The sequence below is a fragment of the Cynoglossus semilaevis genome, chromosome 18, assembly GCF_000523025.1.
Source record: "Cynoglossus semilaevis isolate Cse_v1.0 chromosome 18, Cse_v1.0, whole genome shotgun sequence".
Taxonomy (NCBI): domain Eukaryota; kingdom Metazoa; phylum Chordata; class Actinopteri; order Pleuronectiformes; family Cynoglossidae; genus Cynoglossus; species Cynoglossus semilaevis.
The window spans coordinates 10843577-10867061 of record NC_024324.1 but is presented as its reverse complement, the minus strand read 5'-3'; the positions used below and the strand labels follow the sequence as shown (position 1 = coordinate 10867061).

The 23485-nt window shown below is 41.1% G+C and overlaps 1 protein-coding gene across 4 annotated transcripts in view; it reads left to right on the top strand.

Moving 5' to 3' along the window:
• The window catches only part of jarid2b (jumonji and AT-rich interaction domain containing 2b), a 229749-nt gene that overhangs the window by 64751 nt on the left and 141513 nt on the right, over positions 1-23485 (top strand). For all 4 annotated transcript variants that reach the window (XM_017041062.2, XM_025065065.1, XM_017041065.2 and 1 more), the window contains one exon: positions 8348-8509. The gene's annotated coding sequence lies outside the window, so the exon portion shown is untranslated. The remainder of the gene's footprint in view (positions 1-8347; positions 8510-23485) is intronic.

Here is a 23485-nt window from a genome sequence, read left to right as displayed (position 1 = left end):
TTGTAGGAGTGTAGGAGACAGCAGTGTTAGAGCTGAAGACACAGTTGACTTTAAGCGTATGGAGTTGATTTTAAAGATCAAAGTGTCGCTACAGCTAATTAATCTGTATCACTGTTAATTAATCATCTTAACCTCAGGCTTCACAGATGTGTGGTTCTGTCTCCCTCCCTCTCTCTCTCTCTCTTTCTCTCTCTCTTTGTCACACACACACACAAAGTAAAAAAATCACCAGCCCTGTCTTTTAAACACAAACACATGTACTTTGTAAATTGAGATGTCAAGAAAAATTAAATACAGAACAGAAAATTTGAAAAAGTAAAAAAAAAAAAAAAAATCAAAGAAAAACAGCCCAAAGGCGGCTGTTTTATTGACAAAGTCTGTTTGGTACTGCACAGTAAAGAAGAAGTCGAAGAAGAAAAAAAAAACATATTCTCTTAGAAAGAAAATAATTAACCTCCCAGACGTTTACCTAATTAATTCTGTCCCCCCTTTAAATGAAGTGAGCAACCTTGGAGCAGGAGCAGCAACCTGGGACTCCTGTTAAATGTATGTCAGGCTATAATAACAGGAGCTGGTTGTTCACTACATAATATAGTGACACATCTTAATTGAAGCGGCACCCAGGAGTGAACAGCTTGGTGGCAGACGAGGAACTGGCTGAGCCTGGGGCCTGAAGTTAGAGCAGAACAAATGGACAAACGTATTGACACAGGTGGGAGCCTTTAAGGCATGTTTGCATGTAATTATGTGTGTTTATGTCAGGGTTTCAACACCTTTAACCACCTCTGTCTACATGCAGTTTGACAATGAGTGGTCTCCTGAGCAGGTCTCCTAGAATGCACCATGCCTTCCATACCTTTTGTGCTTCGGCTACTGTAAATGATTTGCAGCTGATTTTTAACCCCGTGAAATTCTTTTCATTTTTAAGGGGCTTAACATTCCTTAAAAGTCAGTGACTTTTGTGCGATTAGGTACAAAGTAAAAAATCTTTCATGCAAATACAAAGTCTTTGGTGAAAGATTAACCCGGTTGGTTTGAGAAACGTTTTGGTCTAATGTTGGTCTAATACTTTAAAACACACAACTCTCTTTTAGAGTTGCATTAAATGGAGCTGACGGCTGCAGGAATCTGCCTTCAGAATTCCTGTGGTTTAACACTATGTTTTCATACAACATGGGTCGACCAAGGAACACACTCCCCTCCCCCTCAGCCTTCTCCCCCTCTGTCCGTCCCCTAAGCAGACACTGCAACGCTGCATGTAATAAAAATATCCGAGAGATTTGAACTCCTCACCACAGAAGAGGGAGGGAGCTATGGGGAGACATGTGTGAAGGGCAAAAGTGCTGGGGAACACGCAGCGACTCGGAGGTTATGTAACGAATTAGATCTTCAGAGTCAAAAGTTCATCAAAGGTCACAGCTGCTTAAATTTCTTGCACGTATTTGGAGAAAAATCATTTGTCAACTGATACTACTGATACTACATACTCCTCTCCTTCTCCTTCTTTTGGCTGTTCCCTTCACTGGCTGCCACAGTGAATCATCTGCCTCCTCAGATTTAACACCAACTATCTCCATGTCCCCTTTTACGACATTCACAAATCTCCTCTTGACTATCTATTGACAGATTAAATGGTAGCAGTGTTGAGTTGAAGTGATTTCTCTTGACTTGCCAGCAGTTTTCACCATAACCTTAACTGCTGATAGAGAAAGGCCTGCAAAGACAGACAGCACTCTAACAAATTCAACACAAAGTAATGGGACACAGCCAGTACTTGCATTAGTCAGGCCTCAATATGGATTATGTTTTTTCCTTATTTAACATATTTTTGTCATAGTTCATCATAATTCATCTTTATATTAATTTTTCATCTTTATATTAATTTTTAATCATAGAGAAGCAACAAATAGACAGAGTTAAATGTGTTAAAGGACAAAGGAGAGCTGTGGTTCCCTCTAATCTGGGTCACTGAAGACTGTGTGTCCTTCCTGGTGAGAAATGACATCTCCTGCAGGAGGTGGCCTGCAGGTGGAAATGTCACGTCAAAGGCCTCCAGTGTCAGTAAGAATTAAAGAGAGCGAGTGTTTAGTCGGGGCGAGGTGTGAAATACTCTGCTGAAGAAATCATTGGCAGGAGATGGAAATGTTCAGTGAGACAATGGAGGAGATCATTTCAGTGAACATGAATCTGCTCACCTCCTGCTCGTTGCTTGTTGAATTGCCTTCCAGTTGGAGGAGTGCATTCGTTTTCATTCCGGTCAGGCAGCGCTCGTTCTAATTGAATTTACCAGGATTGAATATTTAGGAGCCACTGCACGGCTGCGGGAGGAGATTTTTTTTTTAATCTGCCGTGCACTTTGGGATTAGCAGTTTTATATTTACATTTCAGGGATGTTGTATTTTTATAGGTGATGTTCTAGAAGTGTCTATTCAAAGAAGTACTAAAAAAATGAAACAAATGTTGTATTTTTATAGGTGATGTTCTAAAAGTGTCTATTCTAAAACAGTGAAACAGAAATGGAGACGATGTGAAAATAAAAACCATAGAAAGATTTGAAAACATTTAGAAGAAAAACAGTCAGGAGCGGGTCACTGCCCTGGTTCTTCAGAGTACATGAAGAACTATCTTCAAAGGGCCATCTGCAAAACCCTGACTTAAATTCTGCAGAATATCTATGAACTGAACTAAATACCAGGACCCATGCCAGAGAACCTACAAATATGGACGAGCTTAGGAGACTTGTCCAAGAAGAATGATCTGCAGTACATTTACACAGGGCCAGACAGTTGTTAAAATCTACCACAGCCAACTAAAGACATATTTTTAACACTTCTTACTTAATTTAAAATCACTTAACAAATAATAATTCTAAAAGGTAAATGTCCTGTTAGAGGTCGTTCATTTGTCCCACACAAAAACAAACACTAGAAATACATTTAAAAGCAACTCTGTGGTGAATAATTATCTTTTTTACAAGTCACTTCTCAGAGTCGGGAGGTGCCAGGGGAAAAAGGCGGAGCCGAGAACGGACAGCAGTTGTGTAAATGTGCATCTGCATGTGTGTAGTCCAAATCCTCTCTCCAGCCCTCAAACCGTTATATCTCACAAAACCACAGGCAGCGTCCACTCCCCTCCAGAGTTGGGGGTGGCGTAAAGCTGGGTTCAAAGGTCATCATCTGGATGGTTTAAGCTATGTGGCAGTGCCCCCTGTGGTGCTGATTGAGGTCATGCAGTGTGGCCTTGGAACCTGTGACCCATAATCCCCTCTGTGGTCATCTGGCTGTTGGCATCGGGTTTCATATCACAGAAAAAAAGGTGATACAAATAATCATCTTCATTTTTTTAAACTAAAAACAGATTTGTTGAGCTAAAATGATCTTCATTAATTAATTTCTTTTTTTATTATAATGTTTGTATCAAAGTTAGAATACTCAGAACTTTTGTGTTTGAGTCCTGTAGCTTCCAGAACTTTCCCTGCAGGGAGAGCTATAAACACATTTGGAAGCGTATGGAAATTCCTTGTTTGTACCAATGACTGCGCTTCAGTGTTACCTTATCCAATATATTTTAACGTACTCCCACTGTGTCAGTACCACAAAGTTTATGGCGTGTGGCCTGTAATTAAATATTGCAGGATGATTTTTAATTAGGACACAGCAGATTCTTTTTCTTCACGTGTTCTCCAACACGGCCCCCTTGTGGCTCTAATCGGATGCAGATGGCTGCCAGAGTTTGGCCGACAGGCGGTCAGCACCACAGACTGGGACCAGTGGGGAGTGTCCTTAAATTTGTTCACCACATCATTCTGCCCCACATGCCTCGCCCCGGGGGCCACAGAGTGTGTCAGTGTGTGTTTATGTGTCTGGGACAAACGAGAGCCTCCTGTTCAACACTTAGGAGTAAAGTCACACCAAAGAATCAATAATTATGGAGGAAATCTGAATAAATGTCAGATTTTCTCCCCATATATCTTGACATATGTGTTTTTTTCATATTGATAAATACATCTGTAGACACACTACACAATAATTTCTCTTCCAACTCCACAAACCCTGTCTTCACCAGTCCTTATAACTACCACTCTCCGACCCCCCTCCCACCTCCCAGGCTGAACAGGTCTAGACCATTAAAATATATTACCACGAAGGCATCTGTTAGGTGGAAGACCTTAAACGCAAACAACCTGACAGTAAAAAAGACACTTTATCTTGAATCCAGTCTGCCTGACTGCTGAGCCAGGAACTGAGTTCCAGCAGCACAACTCTCCCTAATTGTTTACCTATAACCTGTGGTTCGTTATTTTAAGATTAGCCATTCTGTGAACACTGGAGTTAGGACTTATACAAAGAATAATGAGTTTATTTAACTGCATTAGTCGTTAAATTAAAATATAATGGTTTGGTGAAGAGTGTTTTTAGTAACAAAAAAAATATTCAAATACATTCAAAGGCGTGAAGTTAATTTGTTGGTGACACTGGAGGGAGGGTGAGGGAGAGGAGGGATGGGGGGATGAAAGCCTTTTGATTAATAGTACAAATCTTCCCCAGAATGCTCCAGAGGGCTGATGAGATGTGGCGTTTGAAAAGATCCTTGAGTCAAAGAGCCTTTGAACTTTGACCTTTGCACTGTGGCCTTTAACAAAAGCTGTAGACAAAGGGTGGTGAGCAAAAGTTGCACCTCCTGAGCTGCACAGCACAGGCACTGAGCGGCACAAGAGTTAGATTCCAGGGAGTGTTGATTGGTAAACATTTGTCACCATAGACCATGTTATGCCAATAAATCAGTTTGGACGTCCTGTTGTTGTGCAACAACAAGATCATAAGTTAACTGGTTAAATTCTTAGTTTTTCAGCATAAAGTTGGAAGGTAATTTCAAAGTGTGCATGGGTCAACTGGTTCCAAAAGTAAGGATTGAATCCCCATGGGTCAACTGGTTCCAAAAGTAAGGAATGAATCCCCCTTTGGGGGGCGCAGCGCTTTTTAAGGCAGGCGCAACAAGGCAACTGAATTTAATTTTTATTTATTTGTGTCACAGTGGGAACATGTCATTCATCTTTAATTTTATTCCCTTCCTTTGTTTGAAGTGAACGGCAGTTGTGTAGGTATTATAGTGTTTTAAATAACATTCAGTGAAGTTTTGAAGCATAGCTGTAAATGTGTGGAGGTAGGGGACACCACAACAACCCTATATAAAACACAGGCAACATTGTAGAAGAAGGTAGGCAGTAACTGGGGTTTTGTTTAAGTATTTATAGTTTGTGAGACTGGTTTCTCCCAGCAGGTAATTAGAAATGACTCCATAGTGTTTGTCTAAGACACACTGGATTTTGTTGTTTTGTTTAAACTAACTCACTCAGAGGAAATTATGTTGTAGACCAGTCAGAGCCCAGACCTGAATGCAGCTCAGCTCAGACAGATGCAGAGGTATGATTCTGACGTTACAACCTCAGTGGGGTTTAATTACTAATTGGTGTAACGGCAACAATCAAACCTATTAGCAAGTAGCAAGTCTGATAATTGCACAGGTTAGGTCTCTTGAATAAATACGGCAGAGTAAACGAGAGCGTGCAGGACAGCCAGAGACAGCTCTGATGATTAGCCATTAGCCTCTGGTGATGGGAGTCACAGCCGGAGCAGCACTCCCTTTGATTACTGCACAGGAGAATGCAGGAAGACTACAACTCCCCAGCCAATACACATCACTTCAGGGGGCTGATTTGCCTTGTTGTTTCTTCACTCCCTCTCGTGCCGCAATCAGACGTGTTGTCATCTTGGAGGCTAAAAAAAATATATTAAAAAAAAACATAATTAGACATAAAAGTGATAAATATATCAGTGAGTTTTGTGTTGGCTAAATGCATCACAATGTGCCAATAATTGTGTTGAAACATTATTACGATGACCGTGGAGGGAGGTGAAATTACACATTGAATGGTAATTTTTACAGGGCGAGGGCAGGCGGCATAAATAAAAAAAGTCATGAGTGTGAAGACAGGGGCAGGCCCAAACAACAAAGTGGATGAGCTTTTAGGACCTGCCCCTGCTTGAAGCCGCAGTAAGCAACATTTTTATGATGCCAAGGACTTTGTGTTGACTTAATTAAGCTTCCTGTCAAGAAAACAGAGTGCTGATGCCAGCACTCTGTACCGGTCCCACAGCTGATGTTTTTTACTGCAATAATAAGAAGGTCTGCTTCCAGGGACACTTTTACACTTTTCTCTAAGGGCTGAGCGTTAAATTTTTGTGACATGTGCTCAAAATTGACAATAACTGTCAGCGCACTCTGGGGTTACTGTTCTATGTCCTCAAGATCCCGGATCTCGTGATGATTGTAGTCAGAGATGTTGTTGCTTTGTTTGTGATAAAAAAGTGAACATACGTTGCCTTGAAAATGCTTTGGTAAATGATGCATCAACGCTAGCAGCCCCTGAAGTCAAGCTCTGCCTTGGGGTTCTGTCCAGGATGGATTGTTTTCCAACATTCTTTACTTAAGGAGAAGTGCAACACCCAGCACAACAGCTGGAAGTTCATGCCCCCCTTTTTTTCTTCTCTCCAACACACCCCTAATTTATTTTCTGACTCCCCCCTAACCCTCTGCTTTCATGCTTGACTTGCAGCAGCTTTTGTCCCGTGGCAGAGAGGGTTTGTTCTGTGGGGGAGAAGAGTGGAAGTGGTGGTGGTGCTGCTCAGGAACTGGACTGTGGTTTGCTGGAGGATACTTCCTGGTGCAGCCCACAACACCTTCAGATGTTCAACCATCTCCTCAGGCCTTTTTAATCTTGAGGTCTGTTGGTAACATCTGTCATTACACCCATGTGATTTGGGCCTCTTCTTTAAAGCTCCTCTGTTTTACATGAAGAGAAAACCTCCACAGTCTCTTCCTTCATGTTCATATGGAGCAGTGGTGTCCACTGAAGTCACATAAAGATTACATTTTATTTTTTTTATTGTTTTTGACAGAAGCAAACTTTTTTTTGAATCCATTTCAATTGAAAATAACACAAGAACTTGACAAGAACTTCAGTTTACACTTCTGTTGGTTGCAGAAAAAAATAGCTTACGTTGCAGTTGTGTGAACTACAATAGCAATAAAAGTTCTCAGATCCTAGTGGTAGGCCACTTTTGGCCTAGGTTGAGGGTGAAATACAATCAGTATTATGTTAAAACAATCCAATAGGTCCTGTTTGGTTGCTCTGCTTGTGTTCCATTCACCATCTGTAATCCCTGCAGATTCCCTGGTGTGTGCGTATATATATATGCTGGTGAGACAAGGCAGCCTGAGGGCAACAAGGCTGACCATCAGCTCAATACACCTCCTGAGGCATTGTGTTCCAGGGTTAAACCTGTCAAACCTCAATCTGGTGGAGTGGAAGGAATCAGAATTTTTGCTTTATGGGCAACTGAAAAAAAAACCTCACAAACTAGAAACTAGTCAAGGTGCAACATCCCTAAAATTGTCAGTGGAAAAGGAGACAAACAGAAGAAAGGGTTGGATGTGTTCTGACCTGCAGATAAAATGCCAGAGTGTAAAAGGCAACAGGATGATGTGAGTCTGTTGTAGAAGAACAGTCAGGTATTCACATGCAAAGCAGCACAAACATACAGATGTACTGACAAGCACTGGTAATGCAGAGTGCACACAACACAGCAGGTGGACCACTGCATTGTGGCTAATTCTACCACTGAGAGCCAGCACCGTATGCTGTGCCATTATACAATGGTGGAAATTGATTGGTGTGGAGAAGACTCCCTCATGGTAATGACGTTAGAGCTCAATCAGCTAATTATGAACCATGTGACAACCACTGCAGTATGTGTGTATGTGCATGTTGGTGCCATGAACAAAATATATAGTTCTGCCATTCACTTGAACCCTTTTTGTACATTACATTACAATACATTTAGCAGACGCTGTTATCCAAAGTGACTTACAATACATACATATACAGAGAACAGACTGTTAGCATTTTGATTTGTTATACATGGACAAAACTGGGAATCAGTGGTGGATTGGAATCACACACACACACATATATATATATATATGTATATATATATATACTGTATATGTACATGGAAAATGTATATATACATATATACTGTATATACACACATTTTACAATCATTTTATTACATATTTACAAGTGTAAACATATGAAGGTATATGATCCTACATGGGTACATAGGATCAAAACATATATTCAATAACAAGATTTCATGAGAATGGTTAATCCTATAAAAAATATTGTGGACGGTTCAGAATATCCTCATTCACTCTTCCTTTCTCCATCTCTACTCCCATTCCCTCCCTCTTTCTCTCCCCCTCTCTCTCTCTCTCTGCCCTTCAGCACAGACCTGGCCTGTCCATCCCCACCATTTCAAAGCAGTCAGCCAGGCGTTTCACACGTCCCTAATGAGCCCATGGGGGACGTGACGTGATGTGACTATGGCGACATGTGCCCGCTGCTGCCCTAAAAATCAGCATCCAGCTGCTAGCGTCTAATTGTCAAGTAAGTGGCAAATCAGGGTAATGTGGCAGACAGCGGGGAATCCCACATTTTACATGTGGAAACACTCACACACATGCACTCCTACACACATACACACACAAAGTTTCTCTTTTACCAGTGTTTGTGAGTCAGTTTTCTTTGCTGTACGTGTATTTTACTCTGGCATTATTTTACTGCTACTTCTTTGTTTGGAACTGTGGGAAAATTATTCTTAAGCCCACACCAAATATTTAGAGTCGGAAGACCCCACTTGGTGTCTACCAAAGATGTTATGGTGATAATTCATCTCTAATATCATCTAGTGGTCCGTCACCGTCAAATCTAGAGGCTCTGGTGGTTTCCAACCTACAGTAGATGATCTAGTGGTCGTTCACTATCAACCCAAGATGACCTGGTGATCATTCAGTGTCAACCCTGGACAACCTGGTGGTGTTGTTGGTAGATGGTCTAATGGTAGTTCAGTGTCAACTCAGAGGATCTGGTGGTCGTTAAAATCTACTCCCTCATTTTTGTGCTGGATTTATTACACCTTTGCATCAAAGGCAGGTCATAAGCGCCACGTAATGGTTGGTGTAGGTCTTTTCCATTTTTGTTCATTCTCTGGACTATATCAAGCCAGTAAAAAGACAAAGGACCGGTAAGGTTGGAAGCTTGGTAATGCATATTTATAGTATTTACTCTAAAACTAATCAAATTCTCTTTCTTTTGTTTACAACCGCAGCACATTTGTGTTTGTTGAGAGGATGTGTATTGTTAAAATTACATCACAGAACTCATGGTGTTTTAATAAGTCGTTTTTTTTTTCCTGCCTGCTGTCCACTTTGCTTGGACTGGTCACCATGGCAACAGAGTCATAATTTATCATAACCAAGTAGCTAATATGCCTATAAGCACTCTGTGACCTGTGATCCTACTCTTAGCCACTGAATGACTTAATATTCACGTTCTATTGTCTGCTAGTTCTCCCCCCACTGCTTACCCTCCCTCACCCTCCCCTTCCCCCCCTCCCTCTGCAGCTCTGCTTAAATGCATGTAATTGCCTAATTCAACATGCATTAGAAATGTAGTGTTTAAGTAATCATCACAGATAAGATTGGGATAACATTTCAATTACCACCCCACCGCACTATCTTTGCCTGGCTGTACATAACAATTAAATCATCAGCACGGCCTGACAGCAGCAGCTGTTTTTGTTTATACATACTGTTTGCATTCATAAATCTGACTCTGCTGATGTTTTTATCCTATTTCTGGTTTACTGCTGGAAATGAGGCAAAAGGAACGTAGAAGGAGATGAGGAAGGAGATGTTGATTAAAGGTAGCAAATTAAAATGCTCCTTAATTCAACAATATTATCCCCACAGCTTCACAATGAGAGTAAATTCAGTAAATCCAAATTAAGAAAAAAAAGAGGAAAAACTTTCTGTTCTTGTAGATGATATCGCTCTAAAATTGAGTTTCCCCTTGAACTTGATGAGTAAAATCCGCACGGATGACTTGCAGAAACAGCGGCAGATGTTTTCTGTTTAGCAGGGTTGACCTAAAATAAGCTTGGGTTGCCACTTCCACTCCTTCCCTGCCTCAGCTACACATATTATTGAAAAAACATGTGAAGAATGTCAGCTAATAGCTTCCTTACGAGGTCCGCAGGCTTTCCAGGAGATTGGCATTGTCTGTGTTGTTGATTTGTTCTAGTAGCTAACAGATATGGTAATGACAATCAGGTTTCCCCCCCCTCTGTCTACGCCCAGTGCACTGGAGATGTTGATAGCAACAATTATACTGAAACTGCATTTTGATGAGGCAGTAATTAACCTCTCACCCTACGCTTACACACACAAACATGCACAGTCGGAATAAAGCAACAGTTTGTGTTATTTATATACATTACAGTTGAATTAGGTTTTTACACCACCTTAGTGATCTGTTATTGAACTACACTGAGAAAGGGTGTAGGCGACAGCACCCTCGCAACTAAAAAAAAAAGACAAAACAGTATTTTAAATTCAGTTGACACTCATTTGTGTTGTGTCGGCCATTTCTGGAAAAAACCTAACCTATCTCACAGGTAGTTTCTGGTTAAATTATTCTTCCTAGATCTGGCTTAGCATCTTGTTTGTGATTGAAAGTCTGCACTGGTGTGGTGTGTTGACAGTGTATGATGTGCCATCCTTACTGTTATGTGTTAATGCTTGTGATGTGACTACCCTCTGCAGGGTTGGAGGTGAACTGCTCTTTGTACAGTTAAACGGACAAATGAGGTCAGCAACCTTAAACTTTAAAATTATGGAATCCTTCCACTTCCTGCCTCTGATTGTCCCATGAGTGAAGATGGTTTACTTGTACTTGTAGTAGTAGTTCTTGGTCCCCATAGCGGACATTTAGCACATAGTTCCTGGTATAAGTTCCTTGTATGAAAACAGACTCTGTTTTCTTTAAAAGTAGAATAAAACTGTGTTTTACAGTGCAATTGGACTTGAAAACATGTTTTTTGGGTTTAACTGCCAGAGAGAGAGAGAGACAGAGAGAGAGATAGTGATCTGACACCATTTACTCTACTTCAAAGATGCATGTTAGGAAAGAGATATCTGATGTTTTCTTCTGAAACGTTTATCTGGGTTGTCTGTGATGGGGATGGAGACTTACGCATCAGCCGGTGCCACAAGTCTGGTCTGGAAAGAAAGAATGACGAAAAGCAACCGTTAAACTCAAAATAGAGTCACAGTGGATGCGTATTTATGGGAGGGAGGGGGTCCAGATGAGAGGAAACACATGTATTCTTGTTATGGATGCAGATGATCGGGTCAGAGCAGACTGTGACAAAGCAGTTGAGGAAGTTGTTTACGTTCTCTGTTCTATTTGTGGATCAGAAGAACAAAAACACCAGTAAACACAGGTTTACCTCACTGTGTAATATTTTAATCACGTTAGCATGTTTATGTGAACATGAGGCCAAATCACACACCACACCGAGGACAAACACTGATGGCTGATTATTATCAGCTTTACTACTTTTTTATTGTTTCAACAGAGGGAGTGTTAATGTGGATGAGCGTTTAATGAACACAACATTAATGATGATAAAAAGAGATGAGCAAATATCCTGAAGTCAAAAGCATTTTAGTGTTTGTTGTTTTTCACTGTCACTATGTAACTGAGCTGCTATATTTAGATGGTGATTATTTGCCATTCGTTTTATCTTTTGTCAGGTTCTGACAAGATGTAAACACAAGGGATTAGAACAAACATTTGAATTGTGTTATATATATATGTATGTTTGTCAGTTAAGACCAAAAAAATGTAACAAACTACACTCCTTTACACCTTACAAACACTCACAGAGCAAGCTGTCAATCACCTCATAGATGTGTATCACCTGACATGTGGGAAGAGAACATCTGTAACCCCGGTTTAGATTATCTGCTGTAGTATCTCCTGAGGAAATGAGAAGCTGAAAGTTTTCTTCTATTGGTTGGAAAAAAAGGTGTCACTACATGCTTCACAGTTTGTAGGTAAAATGGAGCAATTTGGCCTGACATATGAGTGTCACACACACAGACACACAGCAGTTAGTGGCTGCGACCACAGCTTTATATTTAGATCGTGAAAACCACAACGTCTTGTTTCTCAACTGTCTTTTTTTCTCTTGCATGCACGCTGCAGTCAAAAGAGTTGATGGCAGCAGCAGCAGCAGCAGCAGCGGCAACGCTGCTCTCCGTCTCCGTCTGCTTCAGTCCCTCCTACGCTCTTTCTTTTTTCCCCCTTTTACATATTCCACCAATTTTGTTCCCTCACCTTAAACACTTCCTTGCTCACTCCTTCACTCCTTCACATCTCTTATTTGGTTGGGGGTGTTTTTTTTAATGTTGCTGTCATCTCCTTTTTTTCTCTCATTTCCTTCACCAACTGACTTTTTTCCCCCTTTCTCTTTAGTTTTACACTCAGCTTTGTCATATTATACTATCTCCTTCATCTGCAGCTGTGTCTGAAATGAGCTGAGCACATCTGCCTCTGGTCAAGTCTTGAAAAAAGAGACCGGGGTTAAAAAAAAGAGAAACAGAAAAGATGAGGTACAATACTCCAGGGCCCCGGCCCCTGAGGGTCCATCACAAACTAGACAGAGAGAGTGAAAGGCCTTCGCCTGCAGAATTGTTGTTCTTGATTCTGCTCTGGTGTACAGGGAGATCAGGAGAGTGGTGTACCTGAGGCAGAGGGTGAGACACAAAAGGTTTCAGAGCGGCATTGGCTGCAGAAGTAAGAAATCAGACATGTTCAACCTGAAAGACAAACCGTCACAAAAACATGTCCAAAATCAAAGCAGACCTTTTTAATGTTCCATCAAATTGCCTGTTTGCTACGTGACTACAAGTTGGCCACAGTTCAACAGAAGGATTTAAAAAAAAAGAGATGGGTTCAAAGTGGGGGAGGGTCAGGAGGAATGCACATGCACTGAATCCCATGATTTGCTCGCAGACAGCTTCTGTGGCTCTTTTCAACGCAGGCACAATGAGCACTCTATCGAGGAGCTAACCAGCCATGTCAGGCCGTAGCCTGTTTGATTAAAGGGCAAGAAAGAGAGGCTTTATCTGCTAATGATTGGGGGGGCAGGGGGGACAAAACTTATTCTGTTTTGGATTGGACGGCTGGGAGGTGGCCCTTATTTTTTTTTTATTTTCTCTGCACATTTTTCAGGGTGTGCATTGGGAGGGAATGTCAATGTTTGACCCTGTGTTTTTGCAGAAGGCTATCGTGGCTTATCCAGCCAGAGGTCAGAGAGCTCAGTGAAAGTCAATATCAGACACAAGCATGTGTGCAGGCATTCAGGCTTAAAGAAACAAGACAGTGTGAAGACAAACACACTTAAAGTTCTGCGTCCACTAAATTCTATACGTTCCCACTTTTTACTCTCCAGATACTTGGCCATAATAGCAACATGCTAGCCAAAATATTGACACTAACTACTGGTTTGTACTGTTATGCAAAAAATATAAAAATGTAAAATATAAATAAAAATAGCTTGAAAATGAACATTTACAATAATAATTATGACAAGATAATTATTTAGTTACTTTTTGGCATGACTTTTTCATTTGATTTTTCATTTTGCTCATTGAAGCTCTTTGAAGCCACACGGACTGAGTGAAAGAGAACGTTGCTGCTTTTTCTGTTAAATGATTTGATTCTTTTTTTTTTTTCTTTTTTGCGCTTATGTAATAAGTGCTAATCATTTAGTGCTGCTTGACTACAGACTTCATCATCCTTATTTAAGAACCTTAAGGTTTAAGAAGCTCTTTATTTCCTAATGTGATGGCTAATTAACAACTCATTACTGACAAGGTGTGATGAGAAGGTCGGTGAATTGGCCTTTTTGTGCCAGTTTGTGTGATTTAAAGTAAATTGTTCGGGCGTTGGTTTGCAGAGGGCATAGACAACCGACCAATGACTGTCCAATAACAATGTAGAAAGTTATTTTAGGAGACAACCTGCACTTAAACTTGAACTTTCAATGTCATGTGAGCTGCATCTGCATGCAATATTAAAACCACTGTTAACATAGTGAGGCCGGCCCTGCTTTGCTTCCACATTATTTATCGCAGACTTACAAACGACTCCTCTTCAGTGTATAAATCACAGTTGCTGACCTCCAGCCTTTTCTGCTCCTCCTGCATATTTCACTGTCCGACCGCCGGTACGACAGGAACTCTGCACGTCCTCTGCTCTTCATTTGTAAGCCTGACTGTTCCATAGCTCAATCCCTCATAAATATCTCTAGAGTTATACCATAAACAGATGCTTTCTTTTGTTAGAAAGAATACAGTTTTTGCTTTGACCATTACATTTGTTACAGATGCCTCTGTTACTGACACCTCACGGTGTTAATGACGAGCTGAGCTGCTTAAGTTTGACCTAATGAGCTCGGAACAGACAGGTGAAAAGAGAGACTGATTTATCCAAACTCTCTGTCTATTCTCTGAAAACAAACCAACTCTCGGTCTCCCATCTCCTGACAGTCATTACTCTGTTGTAAATGCTCCAGTGAGTGTGTATATGATGAGGGTGAGTGCATGGTTTATAGTCTTTTATAGCAGTGCAGTGGGCTGCTTCCACTCTAACTCATAGTGTAATTAGACACACATTTGTTGTTTTGTTGAGTCTTGGAAATTCCACATCGTTCAAGTTGATTTGGTGAAAATTTGAACGATTTTTCAAACTCTTATCAAACAAGCATTTTGTTCTCTTTAAGAGTTTAAAGTTCTACCAGGGCTAAGAAATAGCTGACTAGTTGACTATTGACTAACTAGTCTACTGACTATATAGTGACGCGTCAGATGTGAGGAGTTCGAGGGCCAAAAGTGTACCCAGAGCCAGGAGTTAGGGACCGCTACACTAGTTGGTGGCTAAAGCAAAGACAAAACTCTTGTGTTGTGGATAAAAAAGGTGTAATTAAGTGTAAAGTTCAAGCAATAATAGTGGGATGAAATCTATTTTACGCCCTAATAAACAACATCAGCTCATTGTTTGTCTTAAAAAACCTAAGACTGTTCTTCCAGGCCTTGTTAAACTCTTGATGTCCTTTATTCTCTAATGCTTTATTTGTTCCCTAGAACCTTATCCAATGGCATCAGATTTGTTTCGGAAAAACGCATTTTAATATTTTAAATAAACCTGTGGTCATTGATTCACGTGTATGACCTGCCAACAGCAGACTACACTCACTGCAACGTGTTATTGTCCAATAGCTTAAATATGAAGTGGACTTGATTGGCTAATAGGTCTGAGTGTATTCATGGACTAAGACCATTGAAAAGAGGCTCACTTTTCTTCATGACATGGTCCAGTGATTCCACTCCATGTGCTTCCACAGCCTCTGTTAGTGGCTGTGGGTCTTTTGAAAGAAGCTATAGGGTGCTGTATTTTACAAGCTGAGCCGCTGGAGAAGTTTTTTTGTGAGGAACAACGCAGGTCATTTGCATTTGAAACAGTTTTGCCCTGCCCCCTTTTTTCTGCCTCTCACTCTTCCTCTGCCTCCATGGCCCTGGGCTAATGCTCTCTTCTCTGTCCAGGCCAGGCCTGTGTGCACCTGTGGATTACAGACACATATGCACGTGCACACACACATGCATTGCCTTTCTGCTTCTCCGGTGTCCAGCTGTGGACTGGAGAGAACTCCATAATGTAGCTGAGCCAGTGGTGTAGGTCTGATGATGTATGACTGACCATCTGTGATCCTCTGGATCTGTCTGTGTAGGAGAACAGGTCTATCTATTTCTATATTTATCGACATACAGTACGTAGCTCATTCTATCAGTCTATTTCTATCCTTCTCTGCTGTTGCTTCTAGCTTTAGTCCTCCTCTTCTGGACTGGAGTATACCTGGTATTCATCTTTAGACTTTGAGTGTCTGAGGATATTCAGCGGTCCCATTTGTCTGATTCACCTCACACCTAATTATTTGACGTTCTTGGCTTCACCATTGTGTTTTCAGTTATTATTATGTGCACCTCCTTCATCTAGACTGGTGTGGCTAGTCTCCACAGCAGTTTTAGTCAGGGATAACTCTAACTTTTGGCAGTCTCGGCCCATTATTGTCAGTTATTATCGCCTCTTATTAAAAGTACCATCTCCCTCTTGTTTTCATTTCTATGGCTCTACCCTGACAGAGAGTGCAGCCGGCAGATTCATAAAAGGCCATTAAACAGCAGCGCCCCAGTCCCTGCTGTCAAAATGAACACATTCTCTTTAATAGAAAACCTTCTCAGTCGAGCATTTGCACATTTTCTCCCTGACACTAATGTAATTCAGAGGACCATCTCACTGTGCCAGTTGTCTGGGTGCCAGGCGGATTGGCACTCAGGACACTTTAACCATTTAGGGCATTCTGGTAAAACATCTCTACAGGGTCCTCTCTTCTATACATCTTGGCTTTTGCTGTCCCCCGATAAGGCCAGAAAACCTGGAGCATGTGTTTCCTGCACCAGTTCATTTACGTAAGTAGAAATATGTTCTCAATGTTGTACGTAGAATTAGAGAAAGTATAGTGAAGTAAAGTACAACCTCTGTCCTCTGTTCTGCCCTTGTGTCCCTGAAGCTTTTGTGTCACAATGTCTTACTCATGAAATAGAATTGATTCGAAATATGTTCCTTTTAATACACACCCGTCTCTAGTGCTCATCATTTAAAATACATTTTTAGGATGGCCCTTTTTTCCTATGAGTCATTTTAACTAATTAAATAAATTCTGGCAATCTCTCTTCTTCGTCCCAATGCGATCATTATTTTTAAATGCCCATAATGTTCTACTGAAGAAAATCGAAAAATCAGTTCAGCAGTGATGAGGCTATTTTTACATAGACATGTAAACAAACATCATGTTCTTCTGCCTCAGACTGAAATGGAGATTCCACCTACAATGGAGGTAGAAATGTCCATTATTTATCTAGCATATAAGTGTACTGTACAGTGAAATGTTGTCTAACATCTGATTTTTAAACACACGTCCCCCTGCACAACATTGTTATTCACGTGAGGAATGAAGTGTTTTTGACTCACCTGTATAAAACATGTAGCAGTAGAGTCTGATAAAAACAGTCTGTGTAAGTGCTGCATGAGGGCTCTGGGTTTGGTAGATACAGGAGATACACATACACACACACACACACACACACACTCAGAATGCATTTTTTAGCCCTCTTCCTGAACTTTTGACATTACAAATACAGTACATGTCTAATTTTAATTTTACCCCGACTTTAATCTGACAATTCTAATCTTCACTCCAAACTAAACCTTGAACCTCATTATACCCTATCACATAGCTGGGACCTGCAAAGTGTCCCCATAACAATAGTAATTTACCAAAATTATATTTAAACTAGGAACGCACACAGAGACACACAAACACCCGCCCTCACACACACACACACACACACACACACACACACACACACAGCATCTCCTTCATCTTGTGTCTGTCACTGCACTGGAAGAACACAGTGTTTCCACGAGTCAGACGGTCGATATCTGAGTGCTAACACATTTTGTAGCAGCACACTGTGTCTGGGCTGATGAACACTATATAAGTCAGACACACAGAGTCAGGGCCAGGGAGGAATCTGAGCCCCAGGGCAGGTCTGACCACTGTAGGGGGTAAAACACTCATCTGCTGCTGCTTTACTTTGAGCTGCTTCTGTTTTTGTGAGTGGAGCCGTTTTCAGTAAATTGGGTCCTAAGGTTTTATGAAGTTTACTGTTCACATCAGAGGAACGCAGCAGGGGAGGGTCAGCTTCAAACAGCTGGGAAACTTCTGGAACATTAAGGCAAAGGAGAGGGCTTGGGTCAAGGATGCAGGAGGCAGAACACTTGCTCGCAGAGTTGTCGTAAATTTTTCCCAAAAAGTTTCTGGCTGTAAACCGATATGGTCTCACGTATACTTGTTGACAAGAATTAATGTAGAACAGGAGAGCAGACCTGTGTAAGACAAATTCATGAAACATGTATTTGTACATTCAAACCTGTGGCCAACAAGGAAATCAGAAGCATAATGTCAGTCTGTCACAACTGAGCACTGATCTAATATTATCATGGACTTCAGGGTCCCCTGCTCTGTGCTAATCCATTTAGTAGATACTGAGACGTTTGACCCCAGTGTGACCTGCGGGTGATAAAGCCCAGGCATCAACAAGTGATGAGGGTTTAATTCTAGCAAATACCCTGATGCCGGCCAAGATGAATAACCTGATCTGGATGCTGTAAATGCATGTAATTACATATTGACTCAGAAAAACTCCAACATTGGAGCATTTTTTTAACGTCTCGACAAGAAAAGTTTAAAGGAACAAGGTCACTCTCTTTTTCGATTTGGAACAATTATCCCCAGGAGCTGGAAATGTTGTGGTACTATGGTTAAAGCTGCCATCAATCAGCAGGTCTTAATCTGTTGAGTCCTGCTCAGTATTGGTCTGGGAGACAAGGGCCTATTAGATTTCACTGATCTGATCTCTGGCAGTAACAGAAATACCAACTGGCCAAGTGGGAATTTCAAAGAACTCTCTCTCGCTCTCTCCTCAAACACATTAGTGCCGAGAAGTCTTTGCCGTTCCCAGACACATGCATTACCACACCTATTCTTGTTCTTACGCACAAGTACATGTGTGTTAATGTTGCTGTGAACACACACGCACGCACGCACATACATGTGTTGAGGAGCAGAAACAGCTGTAGTGAGCAGGAGTTTTTTTTAAACCGTGTTTTACAGGCTGGAAACTCAGTCTGAAGGATTATTTCTGCTTTAATGATCTGTGCGCTCCGGGCTCACCGAGTGTATATATGAAGTGCAGGGCTCTTATTGCAGTCATGCATGAAAAGCCCCCGCTTCAGATCTAAATGAGGGTCTGATGTGTATCAGCTTACACTTCCTGCCTTCAGCCCAGTGGTCATCCAACCACCAACCCTAATCCCAAACCCCCCAAAAACCCTGTGCCCCTGCCTTAAGGAAAAGGTCAAAGGCCAGGCATCACATCATTCATCCAAGATACAAACACTGCTTCTGTTTTGATCGACACCCATTTGGCCCTACACTTAAAATGTAGGCTATAATTGACCACTATGTTAGTAACAAAAATGAGTGTTAGCGATGAAGATAGCAACCGTGGCTCATTACTAAGAAAAAATGAAAACATTTTGTGTTTCTTCACCCCCGAATGTTTGTTCACATTTGCATCTCTCCCCCATAGCGCTGTCACAATGAGCAATGAAACTGAATGCGGGCGTGTCAACAGGACAAAGCAGAGCAGAGTCCATTTATCTCCATACGCCAACAACGCTGGTAGAAGAGAAGCTTTCAGACGGCCACATTCTGGTCACTTTAAAGTCTCCACTCCAGCAGAAATGTGTTAATGGGCGACTGATGGACGTCCAAAAGCAGGTGCTGTTTTTGTTGGCCACAACTTTAGGACACAAAGCCAGAGGCTGCACCCTGACTTAAAGTTGCAGTAGCTCATAAAACTCTGTCTAGTGACACAGAAACACTTGTGCTTAAATATATTTTTGAATACTTAACACAACAATACTTACTATTTTGGTTTTTGTTTTTTTTTTGCCATATAATATCTAGTATCACTGTATGATTAGTTTGTTGCTCTCGTATTTAATTAAATAAAAAGGTGTGGTTTAATTTTTAGTTATTTTAAGCCAACACCGGAATCTGATTTAAACCTTCTTAAATTTAATTGATTACATGTAACTGTACGTGGACAAACTTTTTAGTTTCTTCCGTCTATAGCAAGCTCTGTTTTTGTTTTGTTTTTTCTGTCTATACATCCTCCGACTCTATCATTACAATCACGCAGTTATGCAATGCAGTAAAATTCAATCTGAGATGAAACAAGGGAAGTGCCAAGACAATTTGCTAACAAAGAGCTGGGGGAGAAGGAGAGACGTTGGTTCACAACAGTAGAAACAATTAGCGTTGAAAAGACACCAATTAAAATGACTCCCTTTGATGAGCGACGGGTATGGCTGCAGCATGTGCGCCATCTGCATCGGTGCAGTCGGATCAGTCTGAAATGAAATAATTACAGCAAATTAATGGGTGTAAAAGTCAACAGTTGTTATGACAGGAATGATTTCATACATCTAATTGGCTGAGGGAGGAGAACATGTCAGAAGAGTGAGCTGGGATTTACAGGATTTAAGGAAACAGAGGTGATGGAACTGGGAGAGGTGGAGACAAAAGGAAAGAGATGACAGAGATAAGTCTGGTGAGGAAATAATGAAAGGATAGAAAAGGACGAGAAGGAGAAAGGGGAAGGAAGAGAGAGGATTTTAGTTTTTTGTGGATAACTTGGGTTGGAATTTGGATTTAGATTGGCATCTATTTCAGCTAAATAAAAATATTTTTTAGGTAAATTTTGTTTTATCATCGAGTCTTTGGCTGTTTGGTTGGTTTTGCTTCAATTGGTGTCATTTTTGCTCATTTTTATACTACAGAGGTATTTTTCAGAAGACAACTTTTTCAGCATCTGAAAGTTCTACTCTGTTTGGTTGACTTGAAGCATCTGTTTGCTATACTATCAACAATGCTAGTGCTAACAGATGATGACAACTTTTGTTAGTTTTGGTTGATTCTGCGATTTAGCTAACTTATGCACCGTCACCTTTAGTTATCTGTGCTAAAATTAGGTTAGCTTGAGTGTTGTGACTCTTTTTGTACGACTCTATTTTAGTGTGACATTGTAAGCGATGAAGGCGACAGAACTTGAAAAGATAAAGACAGCAGATGAGAAAGATCTTCAGCGAAAATAATAAAAACAATAAATGAGTAAAAGAAAGAAAAGAGAGAGAGAGAGAGAGAGAGTTTTGACACTTCCTCAGGATATGACTGTCGACAGGACATTAAAGAACACAAGGCCTGTCACAGCAATATCCCATAAAGGTGCAATAAATTCATTATGGATTCAAGTGGGGCCGTAATGCTTTCAAATCATTTCCAATATGCCTGCGATCAAAACCAACAGCCACAAATCAAATTTGGACCAAATAACTGTCAGACGGCACAGATTAATGAAGGCAATACGAGTCCTTTGACGGGAAATGATACAGTGGGAGCGTTAACGCTGGAAAAATATGTGTTCATAGCTCATTTGAAAAACAAAAGAAAAATACAGTGGCTGCCGGTGACTGTTATTGGGTTGTATATTTCTGCTTGTGTGCTCACCTGAAAGCTGCGTGACAGTCGTGGTCCGTATTTAAATGCAGACACTGAAGCATTGTGTGAAGGAGAAAAAAAGAGAATAACTGAATAGTTAATGTTCCTGACAATAGTGTTTGTTACCTGACAGAGGGAAGAGAAACAGATGGGCATAAATCACAAAAAGAAGAGACAGAATGTACCGGAAAATCAAACCGTTCAAATGAAGGAATGAAAGAATATTTGTACTGCATATTTACATTCAACGCATTCCTGTCATTTTTGATCAAATTACCTCACGCTCTCAGATTCCTGCTTTTTCCCCCCTATTTCTGGAATTTCTCTCCATGTTAGTCTTCCTCCTCAGAGACGACTCCAACACCTGCTGCCTGAACAGGTGTGACGATCTTCCAGGGGGGAAAAAAAGAAAAAGAAAAAAAACACAAGCTCTGACACCGGCATGCCGCCGCGGAGAAAACCCAAACACAGCGAGTAGCTGAGGTGTTAATTAAAAAGAAAACTGAGAGTGTAAAAACAGTAAGAAAAACTCCTGCTTCGCTTCAAGTTCAGCTTGGCTTGGCAGACGGCTGAGCCGGGACGGGGAGGTTCATGCTAATTGCCCTGGCCTTTCATTTTAAGGAGAGGAACGTCAGAATCCTCAGCGGAGGCTAATTTGTAACTTTCCCTCTGCGTACGTTTACTCTGTCCTGTTTCATGTCATGTTGCTTGACTGTTTTTCCTTCCCTCCCTGTGCCGTTTCCACAAATAGCCCAGAGAGACTTTCAACTATGACGTTCCTAAATAAATGGGGGAATGCTAATAAGACGCAACAGTGTGGCTTTGACCAGTTTTAAAGTGTCGAAATATTCCCTGAAATATCCATAAACACAACAACTCCCCCCCCTTAATGTGGCATAAAATCAGCTCAGTTGTAGCTAGAAAATGAGTGGAGCAGAAACCTGTGGTGAAGTGTGGAGACCAAGGTTTGAGGTCTTAATCGAAATGCAACTGACAGTTTATTTAATTATTAGTGAATTGAGTCATTCAACTTTTTTTTACCCCACTCAGCAAGGGTTTGTGAACAACTCTGATTTTTAATGGTTTTTACTCACACAGAGACCAAGGTCAGTCAGAGTCCAGGTCACATCATCGTGTGTCCGGATGGATACTACTACTACTACTACTACTACTACTACTATACTATACTATATATATATAAAATCCTAATACACAGTTGAACTTTACTTGAGTTTCCATGGAGTCACTCAAAGCAGCAGGGTTGGAGATCATGATTCAAATTACTCAGCAACAGGACACAATAAATAATCTGACCAACACACACACACACACACACACACACAGGAGGAAGAGGAGGAGGTCTATCATCAACGATGTGGGAGGGTGGTGTGAGCTGACTCACACACACACCGACACACTCATGGAGGCAGGTACCCACACATTTAAACACACATCTAATGAGTGTTATAGTGCAGTTAAATTGCGGTGCTTGTGCGCTCCAGCCAACGTTCACCTCCCTCCTCTTCCTCCTCCTCCTCCCCCCTCTGTCTGCCTCCTGTTTACGTTAAGCTCATGTTTTCCTTTGTGGCTTGTTTGAAGAGGCTGAGGTCTGACTGCAGAGCTTCACCATTCTCCGAGGAGTGTGTGTGTGTGTGTGTGCGTGCGTGCGTGTCATGTGTTTACGTGTTAAGGGCTGTGCGTGTGAATTCTAACGGGAGCGTAAACACGACCTCAAACGATTTTCAGTGCTTTTGGTTTCGTGTTAATTTTACTGTGATCTGCTCTCAGTCAACGTCCAAAAGCAGACGTGTCATGAAGTCCAGTACCTGTGTATTTTTTTATTGTGTTTAACAGTAGATGACAAACACACACGTCCATTCACACGCACAGCCCAGAGGAGCTGCAGCTGGAGCTGGAGCTGGAGCTACAGAAAACTATTGATTTACCATTGGTTACGATGATATTTAAACACAGACGACATATTTAAGTTGTTAGAAGAGTCCTGGAATTCTTTGGGTTACCCTCGTATGCGCTACTTCTACTGCTGTAGGTCAAAGGTCAGTTGTGGAGTCTAGTAAACATTTCAAACTATAAAAATACAGTTGTGTGTGTACACATATATATATAGCTCTGTAATACAGAGCCACTTGCAGATTGATGTTTCCTTTTGTGTTCAAGTATTTGTTGGATCATGGCAAGTATAGTACATTGTGTATACAGATAATTGTTAGCTGAGTATTTCCTGTCCTCCAGGATGAACAACATATCGG